Source organism: Canis aureus, chromosome 16 (assembly GCF_053574225.1).
Source record: "Canis aureus isolate CA01 chromosome 16, VMU_Caureus_v.1.0, whole genome shotgun sequence".
Lineage (NCBI taxonomy): Eukaryota > Metazoa > Chordata > Mammalia > Carnivora > Canidae > Canis > Canis aureus.
The window spans coordinates 61,167,316-61,189,758 of record NC_135626.1 but is presented as its reverse complement, the minus strand read 5'-3'; the positions used below and the strand labels follow the sequence as shown (position 1 = coordinate 61,189,758).

General features: G+C 57.6%; 1 protein-coding gene across 9 annotated transcripts in view; it reads left to right on the top strand.

Annotated features, from left to right (window-relative positions):
• Positions 1-22,443, top strand: part of RBFOX3 (RNA binding fox-1 homolog 3) — a 447,258-nt gene that overhangs the window by 257,137 nt on the left and 167,678 nt on the right. For all 9 annotated transcript variants that reach the window (XM_077854496.1, XM_077854493.1, XM_077854492.1 and 6 more), the window contains one exon: positions 10,286-10,393. The gene's annotated coding sequence lies outside the window, so the exon portion shown is untranslated. The remainder of the gene's footprint in view (positions 1-10,285; positions 10,394-22,443) is intronic.

The following is a 22,443-nucleotide window of genomic DNA, read 5'->3' as shown; positions in this document are numbered from 1 at the left end:
GCAGCTCTCATGGCCCGGTCCCAGGGAAAACTGCCCTGGGGCCTGTGATGAGCGTGGGCGCGCATCCATCTGTGGCAGCAGTGACTTAACACAAACACCAAGACACCCCAGTTCCTGGAAGTTGGCTCTCTGCGCCCACGGAGCGGCTTCAGGCGTCCTGGCCCGATGTTTCTCTTCCTGAGCTGGCTATCATGGGAAACAACTGCGGAGCCTCTGCGGTTACACACCTGTGCTGTGTGCCTTCCACATACATTATGTCCAATCCTGGTGACAAGGGGGATTGAGGCACAACTGAGCTCCCATCTAGGGAAGGGATTGCAGCAAACCGAATGCAGGCCCACCTGGTTGCTGCACTCACTGCCCTCCCTCTTGCACACACCCTCAGGGGTCCTTACCTGCACACAGACACCCGTGACAGTGTGGGGTGGGCCGTCCACACCCAGTGCCTTTACAGTTGGGCTATGTATACAGTTGGCATTAGGGCCAGAAGGGGGCTTCCAGGAAAGGGGCTTTGGAAACCCCCTCTGGGGACCTCCCGGGCAACTCTGGATGTTCTGTCCCCAGAAGATGCGTGTAGGTGCACACAGGTGCAGTTGGGGGCTCTACACCCCTTGAACCCTGCTCAGGAACACCCGTCTCAGCGGCTGGTACCTGCGTGCATCTCCCTTGCACCCCAACCCTGGGTGTCACGATGGTTGGCTGCTGGCGCCTTAGGATGCCAGCCGACACACGCTTCCTCTTTCCCGGGAAGACAAGCTCCTCTTAGAAGCCAGGCCCTCACCCCTTCTATCCACTGCCCCCAGTCGGATACGCTCCACGTGGGCAGGATAGAGGAAGCAAACTAACTTTTATTACGGACCCTATGCTGGGAACCTTGCCTGGGCACGCTGCCTGTGCCATCTCATTTAATGGCTTGGCACGTTCTTGCCAACCCTTCAGTATTACGGTCTCGGGGAGACCATAACCTCCCTGCCTCCGCTCCACCGCCCGCCGGGTTGCTCTCCCTCCCTTTTTGCGTTTGGCGTGCTCCCCTCCTGCCGCCCCTGCACCCATCGCTGCTTCCAGGGCACAGCTCGCGTTCCGCCCTTGCCTGTGTCTCCTTCCCTCCTCGCCCCCCTCCCGGCCCTGTATCTCTCCATCTGAACCCACTCCTCTCCTGACCCCGAAGTTTCCTGTGTCACTTTTTGCACCCTTTAAAATAATCGGAGACATGCACGTAAAGTCGAGAACAAGTCGTACAATGTAAGTTTTAGCTTGTGTATTGGAATACAGATCCTGTAAGGTCAGGCTCCTGATTCTGCTTGTCTTCTCCCTCTCTGTGCTCAGCCCCTCTGCTCTTCCTTCTCAGCTCCTTGTCTACCCCCCCTTCCTGCCTCTGACTTTCCCTCTCTGAGGACGAGGCCCCAGGAGAGCCCACACTTGGCGCATGGCACCTCGAAGCACCTCTGTGTCCTGCTCAGCCCAGGGCAGGGTGCGTGAGGACAGGGCCCCGGGGTGGCTCGGGGGCCCTGCTGGGCAGCCCTCCTCAACACCTGCTGCGGCAGCCAGAGAATATCTTGGCTTTTTGTTTCCTTGCTATCCCTGCCATTGAGAGAGGACACCAGGTGAGCCCCCGAGGTCACTGGAGCTTTGCCGATGGGAATCTGGGATCCGTCTCTGCCCCAGGCTCCAGCACCTCCTTTCAGTGCAGTAAGATTTTAAACCTACCTGGGTTTTCAGCCCATTTGAAACTGAAGAACAAAGGCCGCGAGTCAGAGCAGCGAGCCATGTTTTGTGGCACGTGGCTCGTGGCAGTGGGCGCTGCTGTCCGGTGTGGGGGGGTGGGGGGTCCTCTCCTGGGACCCCAGCGCATCTGCAAACAGCCTCCCCCAGCTGCACCACCAGTTACATCTTGGAGCCACCGTGCCGCGAGGGGAGCTCTCGGCAGAACGCGCCCAGTTCTCCTGCGGAGCGTGAGGAGCCCGTTTTTGGCTTACCTGCCCGTGGTGGCTGGAGCCAGGCGGGTATGGAGGAGCAGGTACAGAGGAGTGGGCGCCTCCGCAGAGCCTCTGCCGCTGCAGACGGCAGCGACCCCTCTCCAAGGTTTTAGAGGGAAAGACGCACGCCCGCAGGACAGGCCGGCAGAGCTCACAGCTGAAAGGCACAGTGTTTATGTCGAAGGCTCCATGAGCAGCTCAGCAAAGGGCGGCAAGCAGGTGTTGTCCAAACCTGCAGAGGGCGGGATGTGAGGGATGAACTCATGGCTCATCGCGAAGGATTTGGGGGCAGATCAGAGGGAGGACTTTTCCCGGCAGGCGAGGTGGGTTAAATCTGGGAAAAGTTTGCCAAGAGAGGCAGGGCGTGGAGCCCTCCTCGCTGGGAAGCATCTCAAAATAGCGCTCGTTCTCATAACCGAGGACAAAGAGGGTCCTGTCTGGAGGCAGGAGGATGGACTGAACCAGTGTGCAAGTCTGTTCTTCAAGTGGGAAGACGTGCGTGCTGCTGGACAACCGAGGCACATGCGGCCCTCCCTGCCTTCAGGGGCTGCTGGGGCCAGGGCTGCTGGCCCCGATGATGGGCTGGGTGGCCAGCTGCACCCTCCGTGTCCCCGGGAGGCCCTGGACGCAGGGAGGGAGTCCCGGGCACACCCTCCAGCGGCCACACTTGCCGTGGACAGGAAGGAGCCCACCATGGCCTCAGGAAGCTGGCCTTGTCCCGGGAGCCTGCAGCCACCCCGATGGCCCAGCACCACAGGACGCCCCCAGCCAGCCCAGGCTGCTCTCTCTCCGAGAGAGATCCTCTGATCCGCTGAGATCCTCAGCGCTATGCCCAGAAACTGGGCAGAGGGGCCCAGGGCAGTCACCGCTCAGCCGGGCTGGCCTGAGTTTTGCAGGGAGGGGTGGACTGGTTCATCTCTGCCGCCGGGGAGAGCCTGCCCCACTGTTCTTTCTCGCCCCCACCGGCTCTCTTCCCTTCTGCTGAGGGCCACCAGGCTCCCGGGCTCCCTCCTTTTTTTGGTGACACAGTGTCACTTCTCTTCCTTCCTGGCTCCAATATGTCAAAACTTTGTGGCAGGAAAGAAACGCAGGGAAAACCATCCGGGAACTAGGTCACCTAAAAACAACAACCTGACTGTAATTGAATCAGCTCCTTACAGTGGGCTGTCTCCAGAGGAGCCAAAAATCCAATGGCGGCTTCCTCCCCCCACCCCCCCACCCCCCGCCACACCTCCCCTCCTTACATGGGAAATCTCAAAATGCAGCTCTTGGCACAAATGTTTCCAATAAAACCCCATCAGGCAGATAATGAAAACATCACGACGTTCGCACCCAGACTGTGTCTTGACTGTAAGGCCGAGGACGCGGGGAGGTGGAGGTGACGGTTGTGGGAATACGCGGGCGTTCGCTGTTGTTTTGCTTAGCGAACCATCCCGTTTCATTTGTCCTTGGCACTTTCGCTTCTGGATTCTGACAGTCAGGGAGTGCTGTCCTCTGTTGGAGTTTTGGGTGACCACACAGGCCTCCTCCCCTTCCCTTTGGCTTCCTCAATCCTAGGCCGTGTCTACACTGCCACTGGGTCAACAGCGAACCCCTGGGTCACCCCGATACTCACTGGTGAAAGGCATTAGCCACGGTGCCAGCAGGGGCTCCGGCCGACAGCTCTCGGGGGGGTCCTCTGCTCACCAACTTGGCCAACAGCTGGCAAGTGGCCCATGGGATGAAGGCTCACCATTGAATGATGTGCTGGAGGTTCTCGCTTCCATGAGACTACTGTTTGGAAAACAGGAGGGGAAAAAAGACCTTTCTGGAAATGACACAGTGGTAGGTGTGGTAGAAGAATCATGGAACCAACCCATAAAGACACGGAAGTTAGTGTCTGGTGTGCCAGCCGTGCTGCTGACGTCAAGGGCAGATCTGGTCTCTTTCCTCGCCGAGAGGGTGGCCCACATAGACAATGACGACACATGTCACCCTGTGACTCCCCTGGGCCTCCTCAAAGATTGTGATCTTTTTTTCTTAAGATGCAATCTGATGTCTCAAGTGTCTAAACCACCTGCTGGCTGGCTGAGAAGCAACCAGTTAATAAGGAGTAGTCAGAGGTCAGGGACACCTTGCCAGTTTTCCGATAATCTCAAGTCCACCTTCTCAACCCAAAAAGGCACCAATACCATCTCCTTTCTGGGCATCCAGGGGAGAAAGAAAAAAATCCTCTTTTGGAGAACGCCCTGCCTCACACACACTGTAATTTGCTTCCATGCAAGCTCAGGACGTGATTGCCTGCGGAGCATTGCGGGGCGGACCCCAACCACCAGGGCTCCAAACTGCAGCCGGATGCACCTTCCCCAACACCTTCCCTTGCACTCGCAGCCGAGCGAGCCCCGACCACAGGGGGCTTCACCTGATGGCATCCCTGCTCCGGAGTTGGCATGGGCCTGCGCCAAGGCCTCCAACACCGTCCACTGCCTTGACCGCAGAATCAATAGGAGCGTCCTCTTGGCCATTTTGCTTGTAAATGAACATCTAAGAGTTGATGCATTGGCTCTGGTTAGGTGGAAGGAGTGCAGACTACAGAACATGAATGACCCGGGTCTGCTTTCAGCCAGGCTGTGTGCTCACCGGGTGGCCTTTGACGGGTGACAACCGGGAGGCCCAGTGTCTCTGCCGGCGTGACGGAGGTTGCAGTGGGAGTGATGGGGGGCCGGAGGGGTTCAAGGAGAGCATGGTGTAGGGGGGAGAGGGGAAGCGCCAGGCCTCCAGTCGGTCTACGTGTAGTGTCAGCTCCTCTCTCTTCTTTGAAGGATGTGTGTGCCTGTCCATGAGTGTGTGTGTGTGTGTGTCTGTACCGAACGATTGGACAGCTAGGGCTGCCAAGTAAAAATACAGGGCGCCTGCTTAAATTCTAATTGCAGATAAACCGTGAATAATCGGTACTATAAGTACATCCCAAATATTTGCCTGATATATTCTACCAAAAAACATAAAACATCATTTGCTGTTTATCTGGAATTTCAGATTCAACCGAGCATCCGGTGGTTCTCTTTGCTAACTGTGGCAAGCATAGCTGGAAGAACGTTTGTTGTTTCAGTTGTAAAGCCTGATGGACGGGAGCAGGTGTGCAGGGATGGCGGCCGTGGGGGTGGGAGCTGCGTGAGGAAGAGCCCAAGGCGGCGAGGTCTGGCCCTCCAAGCAGGGCCCCGCTGCCCTTCCCTTGGCCCCGTGCCTCCTTTCCCTTTCTTTGCATGGAGACCCTTCCCTCGCGTCGGGGTAGAGCTGTGGGCCGCGGGCTGTCCCGGCGGGGAGAAGCTAGCAGCACCGCCTTGGCCCCGTGGAGTCGCCCTCACCTGCGGGTTGAGTCTACCTGGAGCTACACAACCTGGCGAGAGCCTGCACCCGGGGCTCCCCTCCTCGCCCAGCCTGGGCGCCGGCCACGCTCTCTCGAAACCTTATCCGTCTGTTTCGTGGGTGACATTGCATCTTCCCGAAACAGGACTCAGCAGAGCTCAGAGCAGCTGCCGGACAACTGTGAACTGGGCACAGAGCCATGTCCTCAGGGAGCCCTGCACGCCCTCTCGGCCCCGGCACCCCCTGGTTCTGTCCAGGCCCCCGGCTCCCCAGCACCGCTAGACCGCCCCCTCCCATCGTCCACGCAGCACCACCGCCAGCCCTCTCCACTTGGCGAATCCTGCCCCAGTCCTCCCGGCCCGCCCAGTGGGTGCTGCGGGTCCTGGCAGGCGTCAGGGGGCACGCAGGCCTGCAGAGGGAACTAGGAAATGAGATGGGCTCTCCTCCCCCAACGACCTCCCAGCTCTGCCAGCAGACCCATCCCTCGCAGACTGCATTGTTTTCAATCCAATCTCGTTTTTATTGAAGTTTCCTCCAGGGTTAGCTCAGGAGACGTCTCCCCCTAGCCTCTTGCGAGTGGCCTTATTTACCAGAATCCCCTCGGTGTGGCATTTAACGTCTCCATTAACATTTCGTGCATCTTGCTCATCGCGCGCATGGGCCCTCCGAGACCTCCGGGGTGGCGGGCACACGGCAGCCCGCAGAAACGCCAGGCTTATTTTAATTGGTTTGAAACCGTCGCTGTCGACCACAGAGGGGTCTCTTTCCTTGAGTAATGACCTGGAATTTGATCGTGCAGCTTTTATTAGCTTGTCACACGGAACGTGTAACCGTGTGAGATCAAAGCGAGAGCCAGGCGCCCATCTGCCCCCCACGGTGCTCTGGCTGGGCACGCAGCTGCCCCCCACAGCACGCTCGCCAGGGCGCGCCGGCCACGCAGGCCCCGAGGACACGCAGGAAGTGCCTCCTGGCAGCCGGCAGATGGTGGCTCTGGTGGGCGGTGGGGAATCGCCTTGAATGAGTTTCTGGCCAGGCAGGGTCCTGTCCCGAGCTCTCCTGAAGGCCTGCCCGGAGACAGGGAGGAGTCGGCCGCCTGTGGCCAGGACCACGGTCCCGTCAGCTGCGGGAAGGGGGAGGTGGGCTGATGCCTTATCTGCTTGAAGAGATTTGCTTGCCAGGGGCAGGGAAAGCCGTCTCAGCGCCCGGAACTTGCTGGCATCCGACCCAGGGGCCCGGGGAGCTGTGCCTTTCCCTTGCTCTCATCATGCGGAGGAAAGTGAGAGCCCCTGAGTTCAGGGAAGCACCGGTGGTCTAGCGTCTGCAGTGTTGGAGCACGCGGTTCCCACCACCTGCCCCAGCCCTCGTCTCCAGTGCAATGAGGCCTCCCCTCTGCTCGGGCTGGTTGTACGTAAGGAAAACCTCTGGAGGCAGTTGAAGATGCAGTTTCATGGCCCTGGAAGTGGAGGGACAGTGGCAGGGAATGATCTGGCTCCTTCCAGAATCGTGCTGCTGCACATGCCATGTGTCAGGCCCTCAGGGCCGCTGGCGAGTCTGTGGCATCAGAGTGTGGAAGGACTGTGCCACCGGCCGCCACTTGTGTGTCATCGGGGTCTCCTGCTCCCTCCAGGGGCTCACAGTCCAACCACATTCATCTCAGAGGAAATTTGGGGAATTTTTTATAATTAAGGTGAATATAATAAATACTAAATTTCTATGTTCCGGGATCCCTGGGTGGCGCAGCGGTTTGGCGCCGGCCTTTGGCCCAGGGCGCAATCCTGGAGACCCGGGATCGAGTCCCACGTCGGGCTCCCGGTGCATGGAGCCTGCTTCTCCCTCTGCCTGTGTCTCTGCCTCTCTCTCTCTCTGTGACTATCATAAATAAATAAATTAAAAAATAAAATAAAATAAAAATAAAAAAAATAAAAAAAATTTCTATGTTCCTCCACCTGTAGTTAGCAATGGTTAACATGTAGTTATACCGCATTATTTTCAAAATGAAAGGAGGTGGGCAGGCAGGTCAGGTCCCCTCTGACCTCTCCCAGCCTCGTCCCTGCCCCCCGACACACACAGCCAGACGTGGATTCAGCGTCCACTACTCTGGTCCCTCAAAAACACATTTATACACACATGACTGTGAGTAACGAACAGAGCATCTTAGAGCTCACATATGTGACCTCTTCCTGGGAACGGCTTCATTCGTTCAGCATCGAGCATTGTGGCTCCTTCCTGCTGGCGTGTGTTTCCGACCCGTTGTCTCTCTCTGCCGCGTGGGAACCTCCCTTAGGGATCGGCTACTTTGTCTTCATCCACCCTTTCCTAGGTGGCTCCTTGGTTGTTGTTGGCAAAGCATCGCTACTGCAGAGGATGCCCCTGCCTGGGACGTGTCTCCTTGTACCTGGGGGACGTGGGTGCACCTGGCCATGAGTGGCTGGGTCTCAGAAAGTTCTGGATCCTGGCCCCGGCTCTGTGACGCATCCTCACGGGCGCAGAGATCACCACTTGGCCCGCGTGCCTCCCTGTGGGCATGGAAAGATGGCAACTGGCCACGTCTGAATCCTTGGTTCCTCCATGTGCAGGCTGGACTCTCCCACTTGGGAAGCAGGCTGTACCTTGGCAAGAAGTGAAACCAGTGTACTTGTGAAAAAGAGATGAAGAGAGAAGGGACAGAAGGGAGGGGAGGGGTGCGTAAGGAACCATTTGCCAGCATTTGGGCTTCCCTGTTGGGTCCCCTTTCTGTGAACCCCACTTGACAAGCAATCCTGGCCTGCAACCTCCCTGGTGAGAGGCCGAGCAAGCGTGTTTCAGGTGTGACCCCTTGCTGCCCTCTGAGGCCCTCTGGCTGCCTGACTCTCAGCCTGGCCTGGCAGGACCAGGGTCCTCAGAAGCAATGGAGGGACACCGTCCTAGGAGAGGGGGATAGAGGGCCCAGAGGAGAAACAGCTGCCTCTGCTCAGAGGCTGGAGATACTCACTCGTGGCCACGGGGTAGCTTCTGGACGGGGAGAATGTGCAGGGGCACCTCCTGGTCTGGGGGCATCTGCTGGGCTCAAGACCTAGGCTCCTGTTCCCTCTCTGGCACTTTGCTGAACCAGCGCCTGGGGTGGGACCACCCACACTGCTGCCTAGTGACTCTGCTGCAGTGGGTTCTGGATGGTTTCCTGGGCTGTGCAAGAACTCATGTTGCAGACAGGGAAACTGAGTCACCCAGAGACTCAGCATAGCAAGGGCGAGGACAGGATGGCAGTCACGAGCCGTCCTGGGCCAGATTCCCCGGGTTCAGGTGCAAGGTGCACCAGCGAGCACTTGTTGACCTCCAGGGTCACTGGAAAGGCCACCAGGTACAGCCAGAAGAAGGTTCTGGGAGCCTTTATTGTCCTAAGGCCCCGTCCTGTCTGTCCTGCCACCCTCCTCCCTGGGTGGGGCAGGACTGCCCCTCGCATGTGCTCCTACTCTCGCCTGAGGAGGACCAGGCAGTGGCAACAGCTTGGTTTTATGAAGCCAATAAAATCTCGAGTTCTTGAGCAGGAGGGTTTCCTGGCCTGAGCCCGGCAAGTACCTTGGGACGGGCGTCATGTTCCCCTCCCAGGAAGGCTGCCATCTGTCCTTGCCCGCCACGCCCTGTCCCCGTCAGAGGTCCTCAGGCCAAGCCCTTTGGTGTCGTCACCGCCCAGCCTGGACTCGGGATGGTGCTCACCCCGCCTGTTCTCTGTGACACTGGTCCCCCTTCCTAAAAATCCACCCCATTCCCATCTCCCCTGCATGGCTTTCCCGTACTCCTTCTTTGTCTCTGGGACTTTTCCTGGTGTGCCTCATTCCTGGGGCCTGCTCTAGCTTCGGGGACGTGGCCCCACCTCCCTGCACACACAAAACCCTGCGAATCGATTCTGAAAACCATCAGTCACAGTACAGTAGCGCTGCTAACTGTGGCATTTTGCTTTGCAGTTATTGATACATCATCGGGACTGAGAAGCCGGCTGTGGGTGGGCGCTGGGCCGGGCACAGAGGACGGCGTGTGGGGACAACTGTCCTGCAAATGTCAGGGACCACCGCTCTGGCCACCGGGGTGGGTTGTGAGGCTCACGAGGAGGCTGGCTCTAGGCTGGGAGTCGGGGCCAGCGTGTCCCTGGGCTTGTGACCCTGCAATCCTTGCACCCCAGAGATGGCTGGCCCTTCACTGCCTCCTCTGTCCCTTCCGAGCCATAGAAGGGCTGAGCTCCTGCAGAGGTACAAGCTGGAGAGGCCACAGAGGTGCTGAATCAGCCACGGTTCTCCAGAAAAACAGAACCACTAGGAGCTAGCTACCAATCTGCCAGTCTGCCTATATCTACCTGTATGATAGAGACTGGATGGATGACGGCTGGAAGGATGGATGGATCGGTAAAGAAAAGAGGTTTGTTTTAAGGAATTGGCTGGTCGTGGTGAGCCAGCAGGTTTTGATGAGCGAGGTTAAACGTCTAGATAAACTGCAGGTCCGTACCCACAGCAGGTCCTGGTCAGCCGCACACCCCGGGAGTCTGGCCCAGTGCTGGGGAGCCCAGCCTGGTGATGGGGGTGCTGCTGATGACTTGCCCCCAACAAGGCTCTGCTGCCCACAGAGGAGCGCTGGGGCCCGCGCTGGGAACCGGCGACACGGGCCGTCCCACTGTCGCTCTGCTCGTTGCCAGCCGGACCCCATGGGCTACAGGCCCCCTCCCCTCGGGTCCCAGGGCCCGGTCTGATAGTGTGCGTCTCACCACGGGACAGCAGCGAGCGGCTGGGAGCCTCGAGGTGTGAGCAGGGATGCTTTGTTAGAACTCCTCCCAGCCCGACGAGTCCTCAGCTGCAGCGTTCAAAAGATGCCGTTCCCATGATACTGTGTCCTGTGGTATTTTTAATCAAGAGCGCGGGAGAGCGTGCGTCTGATGCATTTCAGATATTCAGAGATTGAAAATGGTTTTGTTCTCGTGTTTTCTTTTCCAAATGCAGCGTTAAGTCAGAACGGCCAGAGGAAGATCCTGCCAGCATTTCCCCCGAGCTGGTCCACAGGCCCCTCCGGCCGGGAACCCGTTCCGGGAGCTGTCCGTTGGCAAACAGGTGGGTACCCCTTCCAGTCGCACTTTCTGCTCCACCTGGAGCCGGTTCACGGATCAGGCCTTCGGGGGGGGTTGGGGGGTTGCGGCGTCCGGGGGCCGGGGGCGGCAGGGTGGCACCTGGGCAATGTGGCGATGCGGCGTCAGCTGGGGGACCCGTGGTTGGTAAAGAGCAGGGTCCCCTCCTCCCCTGCCCCCACTACATGGCTCCTCAACCCTTCCGTGTTTTTCACCTGCTGTTGCTCAGGCCCATCCACTAAAATGCAAATCAGCGAGTGTATAATAGATAATTAATAGACTGATCAGCCAGCAAGGGAGGTAAGTAGATAAATAATTTTAATCATCCTTGGGCTGCCCATAAATTCCCTCACTGCCTTTTTATTAAACTCTGTTTACAGGAGTCATTCATATTGCATGCCATTCTGCAAATCCCTTCCTTGGCGTCTCCCACCAGGTCTGACCTGGAGCGGAGGCACCACGTGACAGCCAGGTCTTTTCCCAGCAGGGCCCAGCTCTGGCACGGGTCGCGGGCCCTGCCCAAGCAGCAGTGATAGGAGGCACCAGGGCAGACTGTGCCCGGCTCCCCAAGGCCCGCCCTCTGCTCCCCACCGTGGCTGCAGCCTATATTTAGACAGACTCTGAAACCTTTATTATGCTTGGCACCTGTGCCGTAGGTATGCGCTCCTTCTCCTCCCTGGGGATGGCCTCCGCCTATTAATAGCCTTGGCTGAGGCTTCCTCATGGCTCCAAATGCCAAGAGAGAAAGTGGGTTAATAAATATAAAAGAAAAGTCCTGTAAGAGGGCCTGGGGCCAAACTCTCTCTCAGACTCTCCAAGAGTGGCAGCCGACGGGGCACAGGGCTCCCTCCTCCCCAGCCAGTCCCCATCCTCCTCCACCCAGAGGCCCGATGCCTGGCCAGCAGGTCTGGGGACCAATGTCAGAGAAGGGCTCCAGGCTTCCAGGGAGCTGGGATGGTGGAGGCACGGGGGTGGGAAAGGCTGCCATCCGGGTGGGGCAGAGGAGGGGTTTGGGTGGCTGGAGGAGACAGGGAGCCCTCTCCTGCCTCCCCCTTCCCACCTGCATGGCTTCCCCATCGGTTTCTGCTGGTGCCCTGGTGCACCTGCAGGATGGAAGAGGAGGGGGGACATGGCCGTTGGGATGGTCACCGAGCAGGACCCATCTCTCCTCACCTTGTCCCCCGCTCCAGGAGTCTGTAGCAAGAAGAGCTTGGCCTGAGTTAGAATCACCTGTTCAGAGTGGCGTCCCAGGAACAGAGCAGGAAGGGGACAGGGAAGCTCCCTGAAGACAGGGGTGCCCAGGTCTGCTCACAACCCAATTCCACAGTGTCCACTGCACAAGGCAATGGCTGGCGTTCGAGATAGACGTGTAGGCTGTCCCACACCCCCAGCTGGCACATCATCAGCTGACACTCCAGAGTGCCCTCGGGCCAGGGCATGCTTCTTTCCCCATCCCATTTGTTCCCAGCCTGGTGCTGTGTGGGCATGCTCCTAGGATCTGTGCTCCTTCAGTGGGTCACCGCCACCCCAAAGAGCTGAGGCTCCCGCCTGGGGACACGGCCGCCGCAGCCGCTGTCTGCAGGCCTGCTGTCAGAAAGTTCTCTGCGGAGCTTCCAGCCCCTGTTGGGTAAATTCCCTCTGGGTTTCACCCAGTGGAAATGAAGTCAGACCGTAGATGTTGCTGGTTTTACGCAATGCGACTGTCCCTAGCTGCTCCAGTGGGACAGCTGACAAGGGCAGAGCCTGGGCGGCCTCCTGCTGCTTCCCGGGCCGGGCGCTGGTGTCTACAGCAGGCCGCCTCGATGGCCCGCTGGGCTCATACCTGCCTGGTCGTGTGTCCCCCTCGCAGGGCGGCTGTTTTCCGGGAGCAGAGAGGGGATTCAGGCTGAACAGGTGCAAGGGCTACTCTGTGGAATTACAGTCCCTTCAGGAGTTTATTTAGCTCAGAGCTGCATGCCCGCCCTGCTGCCTCCCTGGCCCACACGGGCTGAGTGGGAGGAAGGCGGGCCAGGGAAGAGGCAGAAAGCTGGCGGGGCAGCTTTTCCAAGCACTTCGTCCCTCTGCTCAGTTCAGGGCAGGCTGGAGGGGTGGCACCTGTGCCCGCTTTCATCACGGTCTGTCCAGGGCGGTCAGACAAGGGGCCAGGACTGTGCCTTCGTTAGGGTGGGGAGGCACGGGGAACGTACTTCTCAGAACTGAGAGCAAACCCTGTCGTGACAGCTCTGCGTCTCTGGCTCTTCTGGTCGTTCGGGGGATATTTTTAGGGCTTCTTATCTGTTTCTGTTTTGGGGGAATTGGGGTCAGGTGAAAAGAAAGAATAATGAATGAAAGACAGGAGCAAACCTCGGCCACCCAGTGATGGGCACCAGAGCAGGGCTCCTCGTGCTCTGGGGCCTGCTGGCCTGTGTGCAGGAGCCAGGTGGGGAGGGGGTGCTTCCCCTCTCTCTGTCAAGAGGCCTGTAGCTCCGCGGGGTGTGCACACCTCTTCCTGTGCCTGAGCCTCAGGCAGCCCTGTGGGACCCCTCCACTGCCAATGAGGCCGCGGGGAGCCTGGTGCAGGACTCGATCCCAGGACCCCGGGGATCACGCCCTGAGCCAAAGGCAGACGTGCAACCACTGAGCCACCCAGATGCCCCTGTAAGGTTTTGTTGTCATTGTTGCTTCAAGGCACCTTCAGGAGCATGCATTGAGGTGGATTTTCACCTCGTTTCACTTCACTGCGTAGAGGTATCCTAATTTACTTACCCAAGCCCTCAGGTGTGCTTTCAAGGACCAGGAGGGCGTTAGCCTCTGCCCCTGTTTCCAGAACTCTCTGCCACACTTCAGGAAACCAGAAGATTAATTTCCCAAATAGGAATTAGGAGATGATTATTCACATCACAAAGGAGTCTGTAAACATACCCTCCAAAGAGCTTCTCTGATACGTGGGCTCCTCAGGGGCATTCAGACGGGCTCCCATGTAGAAGATCCCAGGTCACAGCTAGTTGCACGGAGGGTGGCACAGCTGCCTTCATGCTGCCTTCCCTTCCTTCATTCCCGGGTCAGCACGTACATGTGAGCACACATCAGCACACGCACACCCACACCCATGCATGCTCACACACACACAGCACACGCACGTGCAAGCACACATGCATACGCACACCACATTGGGAAGCTTTTTCCCCTGGTCAGTGGAGAGGCGATGATAATTTAATTCATCATTAATCACATCGATTTATCAGGTGGTCTACTCCCAGCAGCCATGACTGGGGGATAAACTATCAGTTCTCTTTAAAGGGTAAAGGGAAGTTGATGTCGATGAGATGAGGGGTGGGGCCGTGACCCCAGGCCATGCAACTTATTACTTAATGAGACGGATAAATCTGAGAAGCGTAGAGACTTAGAGGACTTGGAGTAAAACCAGATCTGAAAACCCCAAATCCCAGATTGCAAGTTTGCGCCCACGGGCTCCGCGCTGGGGCAGCACACGCGGTGTCACCATCTGGGGAGCAGGGCCGGACACTCTCCTCAGAGCATCTTTGCCCCGACAGGGCGTCTCCACCCAGAGAAGAGCGAGGGCCTGGCCAGGAGAACGGTACCCACAGGCCAAGCGTTCGTGTGTGTTCACACAGCAGGATACCCAACAATCCGCAGACACATTACCAGTATTTTTGTATTCAGTTTCAGAACACTTGGATTAGGGGTGCCTGGGAGCTCAGTCGGTGAAGCGTCTGCCTTCAGCTTAGGTCATGATCTCAGGGTCCTGGGATCGAGCCCCGTGTCAGCAGCGGGGAGTCCGCTTCTCCCTCTCCCTCTGCCCCTCCTCCCTGTCTGTGCTCACCCTATCCCTGTGTCTCTCCCTCTCCCTCTCTCTCTCTCTAATAAATATATAAATGAATAATCTTTTCTTTAAAAAAAAGAATACTTGGATCACATTTGTAATCATAGTCAATCGTATACATAAATATGTACATAATATATATATTTTTAGAATGATTTGAGTTGAAATCCAAATAACATAAAATTATAGAGTGAATAATCCAGTAGCCTTTGGAATGACCACCTCCTCTGTCTAGTTCCTCGTTCTCATCACCCCTGAGTAAGACCCCTTGGCTCCGGTGTATTTTTATTAATGTTTAGTTACTTTGTTTTAAAAGGCGCCCTACCTTACCATCGTCCCCTAAAAACAGGCGCTTGAGGAAGCAGAGCGAGTTCAACAGTGTCGAGTCTGGGATCTGATCCTTCTCTCAGCACGTATTCACGGGGTACCTGCGGGAACCAGGAGCACCCAGTTTGAAGCCTGGCTCTGTCTCTTATCAGCCAGTGATCTCTAGCTATGACTTACCCTTTATGCCTTGCGTCTGTAAAGTGGGATAATAGCATTCTCGGCGAAGGGCCGTCAGCAGGATGGAGGAAGTGCTAATTGTACGCCAGGGAGCTGGGCCTGTGCCTGGTGCACCATGAGAGCTCCGTGGGATGTATGCGTCTTTTATTTGATTTTTAAAAATTTTTATTTATTTATTCATGATAGACATAGAGAGAGAGAGGCAGAGACACAGGCAGAGGGAGTAGCGGGCTCCATGCCAGGAGCCCGACATAGGACTCGATCCCAGGTCTCCAGGATCACACCTTGGGCCAAAGGCAGGTGCTAAACTGCTGAGCCACCCAGGGATCCCCTATTTGATTTTTTTAAAGCCAGTCAAATTTAGCAGGGGGGGGACAGGGGTGGGGGGTTGTATGCCGATGTTAGTGACACTAATGTTAATAAGTTCTGATAACCCACTACCCTCAGACCAGCAGTTAAACCTTTATGTTTAATTGTGGTAAAATCGACAGAACAAAACTTAGCATCTTCACCAAGTGTCGGTGCACAGGCGGGGGGCACCGGTGCCCTCATGCTACCGCGCCACCAGCACCACCGCCCACCTCCAGAACTCTCTTCATCTCGTAAAACTGAAACTCTGTTCCCATTCGTCACTGACCCCGCCGTCCGCTCCCCCGGCCCCCGGTGCCCACCATCTGTCTCTGCATTGAGACCCCAGCAGCGTCACCTGCATGGAACCAGCCCTGTGGTGCTCGCCCTTCTATGTCTGGCTGACTGCACTCGACGCCACGTCCTGCGGCCTTGTCCATGCTGCGGCGGGAGTCAGGAGCTCTGTCGTGTTCAAGGCCAAGTGGCACTCCATCTGCGGATGGGTCCCACCGTGGTCGCCGGGCGCCCGTCCACACATTGGGCAGCTCCCGCCTCTCGGCTGCCGTGAACCATGCCGCTCGGTGTGTGCTTCCTCTAATCGTGACACGATAGCAACGAAACGGATTCGGAAACCTGTTTTCCCGTGAGGTTCTCCCGTTCTCCACTTAGCACACGCATGTACACGCTCACGCCTGCGGGAGACGGGTCTTGAGACGGCAGCACTACAGCCTCATCAGGGAGCCCCTCTGCGGCAGTCTTTCGGGGCGCATCAGTCTGGAAGGTAAACACGCCCGTGGAAGGTGTTCTTCTCCTGACTTTGGATGAGGCTCGTGGGGCCGTGTCGCCTGGGAGACTGCGTTCTGTTTAGCCACTCACCCAGCCAGTTCCGCGTCCTGGCAGACGACCCTGAGAAGCAGGGGTCCAGAATGACCCATGGGACCCAGGCGGTGGCAACCCCAGGGCGTCTGTCGGGGCTCCCATGGGCTCCTGTCTGAAGGAGGTGGCGTGTAGCCAGAACCGCTGGCTCGCTGGGGCCGGAGTTCAGCCTGCCCCTGGGCGGACGAGGAAGGGGCCGACCCGAGGCCATGGCGGGGGCCATGCTTCCTCCTGACAGCCCTGAGCCCCCGTGGGGGGTCTGTCTGTAAGTGCTGTGCGCCCACAAACCAGAACTTCCTGGGGAGGAATCGCTGAAATGTCAGGCCTTTTCTTCTGGAAATGAAAAGCAGACTGGTCCTGCTTTAACCACCAAGCTCTCTGGCACTGAGTCACGGGCGGCTTTCTGGTGTGGCCTTCCGAGCGCAGGACGCTGGCCTGGAGACTAGAGACTCGGGGGAGCCGATCACAGCAGGCGGAGCCGCGACCGTGGCCCGTGACAGCAAGGTAGCCTTCCTCCAAATCGCTTCCCCCGTCAGTTCTGGTGGAGAGGCTGGGTCACAGATCCCACAGGTGCCCCAGGAGCGCACGGTCACTGACCCCGCAGGTGCCCAGGAGCGCATGGTCACCGACCCCGCAGGTGCCCAAGAGTGCACGGTCACTGACCCTGCAGGCGCCCAGGAGCAAACGGTCACAGACCCCACGGGTGCCCCAGGAGCACACGGTAGCTGACACCGCAGGTGCCCAGGAGCAAACAGTCACGGACCCTGCGGGCGCCGCAACAGTGCATGGTCACGGACCCCCCGGGAGCCTCTGTCTGGCAGATCCTTCTGTCATTCATGTTTTAGGCTCATTTTACCCACGTGTGGACTCCCCACTCCCCCAGGATTTTCCCCCAAGGCGTGAAAGTTTTTATTTCCCTTTGAGGAAATGAAAGATACTTCCGTTAGAAATGAGAGCTGCGGTTTGGCAGGATCGGCTCTCCTGCTCTGCAATGAGGTCCCCCATTTTTCTACCAGACTTGTCTCTACCGGACTCCTGGTGCTCCCAGAACAACGCTGAGCTGGGGCCGCCGAAACCGAGCACCCGCCGAAACTGAGCACCCACTGAAACTGAGCACCCGCCTGGGTGGCTGAAGCTACAGAAGCGCGTCTCCTCCCTGTCCTAGAGGCTGGACAACCAAGATCAAGGCGGCCGCAGGGGTGGTTCCTCCGGAGGCCTCTCTCCTGGGCTCACGGATGGCCATCTCCTCCCTGGGTCCTCAGGTGGTCGCTCCTCTGTGTGTGTCCGTGTCCTGATCTCTTATAAGGACGGCAGTCACGTTGGATGAGTGTCCCCCCCGCCCCCCTGGTAATCACCTCACCTTAGCTTGAATCACCTCTTTAAAGACCCATCCCAAACACAGGCACACCCCACAGTGCCGGGGGTCAGGGGTCCCACATGTACATCTGGGGGACACAGCTCAGCCCGTGACAGGGCCGGCTGTGGTTCAGCGCGGTGCCTGGCCAGGCTGGGCCCCGCCCCCTGGACTTGCATGAGGGATGGTGCCCCCCACGGCCTGCTGTGTCCTCGGTCCCTCGCACGGACTTTGATTCACGAGCTCGTGTCCCAAGCCCACCCTGTCTCCCCGCATCCAGCCGCACCCACTGCCGGGGGAGTATTTCACCAATGCTCAATCCAAACAAGCCTCTCCAGTTACAGACATGTGTCCTCCTGCCTCTGAGCCGTGCAGTCAGCAGGATGCTGGTGCTCCGAATCCGCCACCCCGCCCCTGATCGATCCACGCCACCGGGACAGGCTGTTTACCCCTCTCACTGCCATCAAGGTCAATACTGTATGGCCTCAGGTGGGGCTGTGTTGCAGCCCCCATGGAGGACCTCCACCCTCTTCCACTTCACCCCTGTCCCGCCGCCCATCCCCCCACAACCCACACTCAGGGTGTGTAAGTGCGGAGCGGAGACATGAAGAGGGGGGTCCGTACACGTCCTGTGCCGCCCAGCATGTGCCAGCTTCCGTAAAGGCCACAGCTAGTGACAACAGAACCTTCTCCAGGCTGCTGTCAAGGGAAGCATTGGCTTGTCCTCTGTGCGGAGCCCACACTCTTCCCTTGTTCATAGAGCCCTTGTCTCCCTCGAAAGCCCTTTGACCTACAATGTTCAACCAGAGCATCACCTCCGTGAAGCCGCCCTGGCACTCTCCCTCCCACCTCCCTGCTTTTCAGGCATCGTTTTTGCCCTGGGCTCACCAGCCACAGAGCTGCCCAGCCTGCCTCCTCCAGCGGGGCTGAGCGGCTAGACGCAGAGATTAGTCCAAACCCTCCTTTGTCCTGCACCCACACCTTCGCACGCCCAGCACAGCTCTGGCAGCCAGTAAACCACTAGTGAAGAGCAGACATGGCTCCTTTGCCGCAGGGCATCGCGCAGTGGGCACCACCAGGGTAGCTAATCCCGGGATCTTTTCCTGCTCCTAGAGGACATTTCCAGCGTTCCCAGGCTGCCTTAGTACACGCCTGCCCACATCCTTCTCCCGGTGTTGGTTTGCTGTAACGCTGCTGAGTCAAGTGACCTAACCCAGATGCATTTCGTATCTGCCGGGTGGTGAGCTCTCCACCGGGAGAAGCTTCAGGCATGGGGCGCTAATACCTATTATGTCTTCCTGGACACATGCTTTGTTTGATAATTTGTATGCTTGTTTTGTTTTGGTTTTCTGATTTGGCCATTCAGATAATAGTAGAACAAATGGGCTTTTCTAGTCAACTGTCCAGAACAATTTCTAAAGAGCATTTGGGGTGGGTGAGGAAGTACCCTGTCCACTTCTATGGTCCCTGATTCCCAGGCTAGAATCCATGCTCTGGTCAGTGTGGCTGGTCACGCCTGCCGTAAAGAAAACATGACTCAGGCCTGACCCCCATATCCTGAGAAGGACATCCCGCGTGTACTGTGGCCACCGTCCTCTATGGCTGGCACTTTTTCCGGTTCTCCACGTGTCTGTCCTAGTTACCTGCGTTTCTCACAGAGGCCAGGGCCCAGCATGCTCCCAAAGACCCCCAGAGTTGCTGGATGTGATTGGGAAGGGTCTCACCAATACCACGGCGGGTGAAGGGCACCCGGACCACAACAAGCTGGCAGTGAGGGGCTGGATCCCACAGGGGCTTTGGAAAGTGCAACCACTGAGTCTCTGAGAGGGTGTCAGAGGTCTGCTGGGAGCCATCATCACTCATCTGTGCTGGGATCCCAGCCCTCCAGCGCAGGAAGCCTTGGATCCAAGCATGGCTACTCAGCAGAGAAGAGGGAACCCGTGCAGAGCACCAGATGAGGAAGGCAGTGGGCCTTGGAGGGCACTTTAAGGAAATGAACAGAGAGAGAGAGACACTAGCCAAGATCAGGAAAGAACCACGGCTGGTGGGGAAGGGGAGGAGGAGGAGGGAGAGAAAGGAGAGGAGGAAGAGGGGAAGGTGGGGGGAGTGTGGGGAGGAGGATAAGGAGGAGGAAGGAGAGCAGGGAGAGGAGGGGAGGAACAGGGAGAAGGAGGAGGAGGGAAAGGGGAAGGAGGAGATGGAGTAGGAAGAGAAGAAGGAGGAGGGAGGAAGGGGGAGAGGAGGAGGGAGAGGAAGAGGAGGGACATGAGGAGGGAAGGACAGAAGGAAAAGAGGGAGACAGGAAGGAGAGGGAGAGGAGGAGGGACAGGAGGAGGAGAGGATGGGAGGAAGAGAGGAGGAAGAGGAGGTACATGAGGGAAGGACAGAAGGAGAGGAGGAGAGGGAGAAAGGAGGAGAGGAGGAGCGACAGGAGGAAGAGAGGGTGGAAGGGAGGAAGAAAGGAGGGAGAGGAGGAGGAGAGGAGGCAGAGGAGGAGGGAGAGGAAGAGGAGGGACAGGAGGAAGGGAGGATGGAGAGAGAGGAGGAGGAGGAGAGGAAGAAAGGAGGAGGGAGACAGAGGGCCAGAGCGAGTTGACTATGGCAGAAGAGCACCCTGCAGTCTGGGGCTGTCCCAGGAGCCCAGGTCCCTAGGGAGGGGACAGAGGGAGGACCACTGTCCTGCAGGTCGGGGACTGTGTCCTTGCTCCCCTGTATGCCCCCTCCCGGCGTTCTCACTGTACTAACCATTTTTACGTACCCAACCTCAAGTCAGCCCATAAAGTAATGAAACACGGCTTGACTCTGGCAAATGATGTGATTATTACATAATGAGCTTCAGCACCCTAAACCAGTAAGAGTCAAAATCAGATTGTGGTGTGTGTGTGTGTGTGTGTGTGTGTGTGTGTGTGTGTGTGTGTGAGAGAGAGAGAGAGAGAGAGAGAGAGAGAGGGAGAGATTGGTGGCTTTTGGGGGGGACAAGAGTTTAAAATTAAAATTTTTTCTTTTTGCTGATGGCAGGTCATTCTTTAAAAGTTCTTTTGTATTTTCTGTTGGAGTCTGTGCGTCTGCGCACTGGGGAGTCCCATAAATTCTGGGCTGTGGAATCTGGCTGTGTCAGCAGTCGCGAAATGAATTGATATTAAGCGCAACAAAAGTCTCTCTAATTCGCCTCATGTCTGCCTCTGCCTTCCAGCCCCTTCTTGACCCCCCACCTCCAACCAGCTATAAGCGAAACGTGGAAGAATGGAGCTGGCCATCAGCCCTGGGAATGGTGCTAGTCCATCTAGTATGTAAAGCCTCACTTTTTGTTTGGGATAGCTACACTGTCCCACTGCCCTGCCACAGACAGACAGACAGACACCCCCAGGGATGCCCCTGCACCCCATCCACCCCAGCACTCCCAGGACAGACATGCTGGCCATCCTCACACACTGTCCATCCTACCAGGCCAGAGCGCAGGGGTGCGCCATCACTCCCTGAGCCGGGCCCAGGCAGCTGCTTGGCCCACGGGTCCCCCGTGGGAGCAACTAGACATGTTAGGCAGTGAGGAGCCTAGAAGGAGGAGACAGGGCAGGAAACTGAGTGTGAACTGGCAAGAATGCATGGCCGAAACTCAGGGGAAAACAAATAACACAAAACATAAACCAACAACTTCTGCTCCTTCGATCAGCACCTTACCTCGCTCGCTCGGAGCCAGGCTGCCCATGGGAAGCCCCTCCCCCTCTCCTGAGCTGGAAGTCACTTGCTGGAAAGGAATTGGCTTCCACCCAAAACGTACAGGGAGGCCAAGGCGGCAGGCACCCCCCCACATCTTTCCAGGTTGTGCATTAATTTTTTTCCCTCCTGCCCTCCCCACAAAACAAATCTTGATTTAAGAAATCAGACCTGGCAGCTGTATCTCGTCCTTAACATGCTCCAATTGCCAGGACCTGGAAAATCTGCTGTGGGCAGGCAGATTGCCTCCAAATGCATTTTCTAGCATGGTGGATTTAGTGAGCACGCACACGCCAGAATTTATCTGCATACGGCAAGTCTCACAGGCTCTAGCCGCTGGTGCTGGATAAAACCATAGCCTCTGAGAGGATCCCCAAATCTGAGCACACCCCAGGGTGGCCCTCCTCTCTCATGGAGCCTCTGACACGGACCAAACGCCATCAGAAAGACGAACTAGGCCCTTCGCAAACCCTCCGCACATCATCATCTCGGTAGAAGATCAGGCTGTTTGAACTGGACACTGGTCTCTTCCTACCCACCCCCGGGGGGAGAATCTCTTCCTCCTGGTGAAGAATACTGAGGCTGTTATTTAAATGGAGGGTTGGTGGGGGTGGGGAATGAATTAAAACAAGTGACAAGCAATCATGTTTCGAATTTGATGAAGGCAGATCAGCAGTGGCATGAGCCTACATAAGCCCTGGCTGCTGTCTCCAGGTGATAAATGAGTGCCATGTGTTTCTAAGCACGGGGCAGAGATAAGCTGAGGCCCTGTCGCCAGCCGCCAGCCAGGACCTCCGGGGCGGGGGCAATAGCCCCCCCAAAGCACCTGCTGCCCGCTGTCCGTGGTGCTGAACCCCTGACCTTGGGGGGCGGCCAAGAGCCTGAGGCACCTGCTGCCCGCTGCCCGTGGTGCTGAAGCTGCAGGAGCCCGAGGTGCCTGCGGACTACTGTCCGTGGTGCTGAACCCTTGTCTTTGGAGGGCGGCCAGGAGCCCCAGGCACCTGCTGGCCACTGTCCGTGGTGCTGAACCCCTGACCTCCCACAGCCCGTCTTTCCCTGTTTCTCTAAGTGAGGGCATTGGCTGGAGTAGACACAGCTACTTGACGCCAGGATCTGATGATAGGTGTGCCCAGTCTAATCTGATAAACTGTCCTCTGGTCCAAGATTCTGCCAAGGGGTTTCAAGAGTGGAGCTGGCGTTAAGTAAAAGCAGTCATGCATCGCAGGGGAGTGGAAAGCTTGGCTCTGTGTGCCCTGCATCCCCAGCTGTATGAGGCAGCCATGTGGCCGCGGTTGGAGAACCTCAAAGCCTGCAGTGCAAATATTTACCTGTTCTGGCAGCAGGACAGGGTGACCATGCATGAGACTGTGTCACTGCTTCCAAGGTCTAAGCAACCCCTCGCCAACCAAGTACTCTT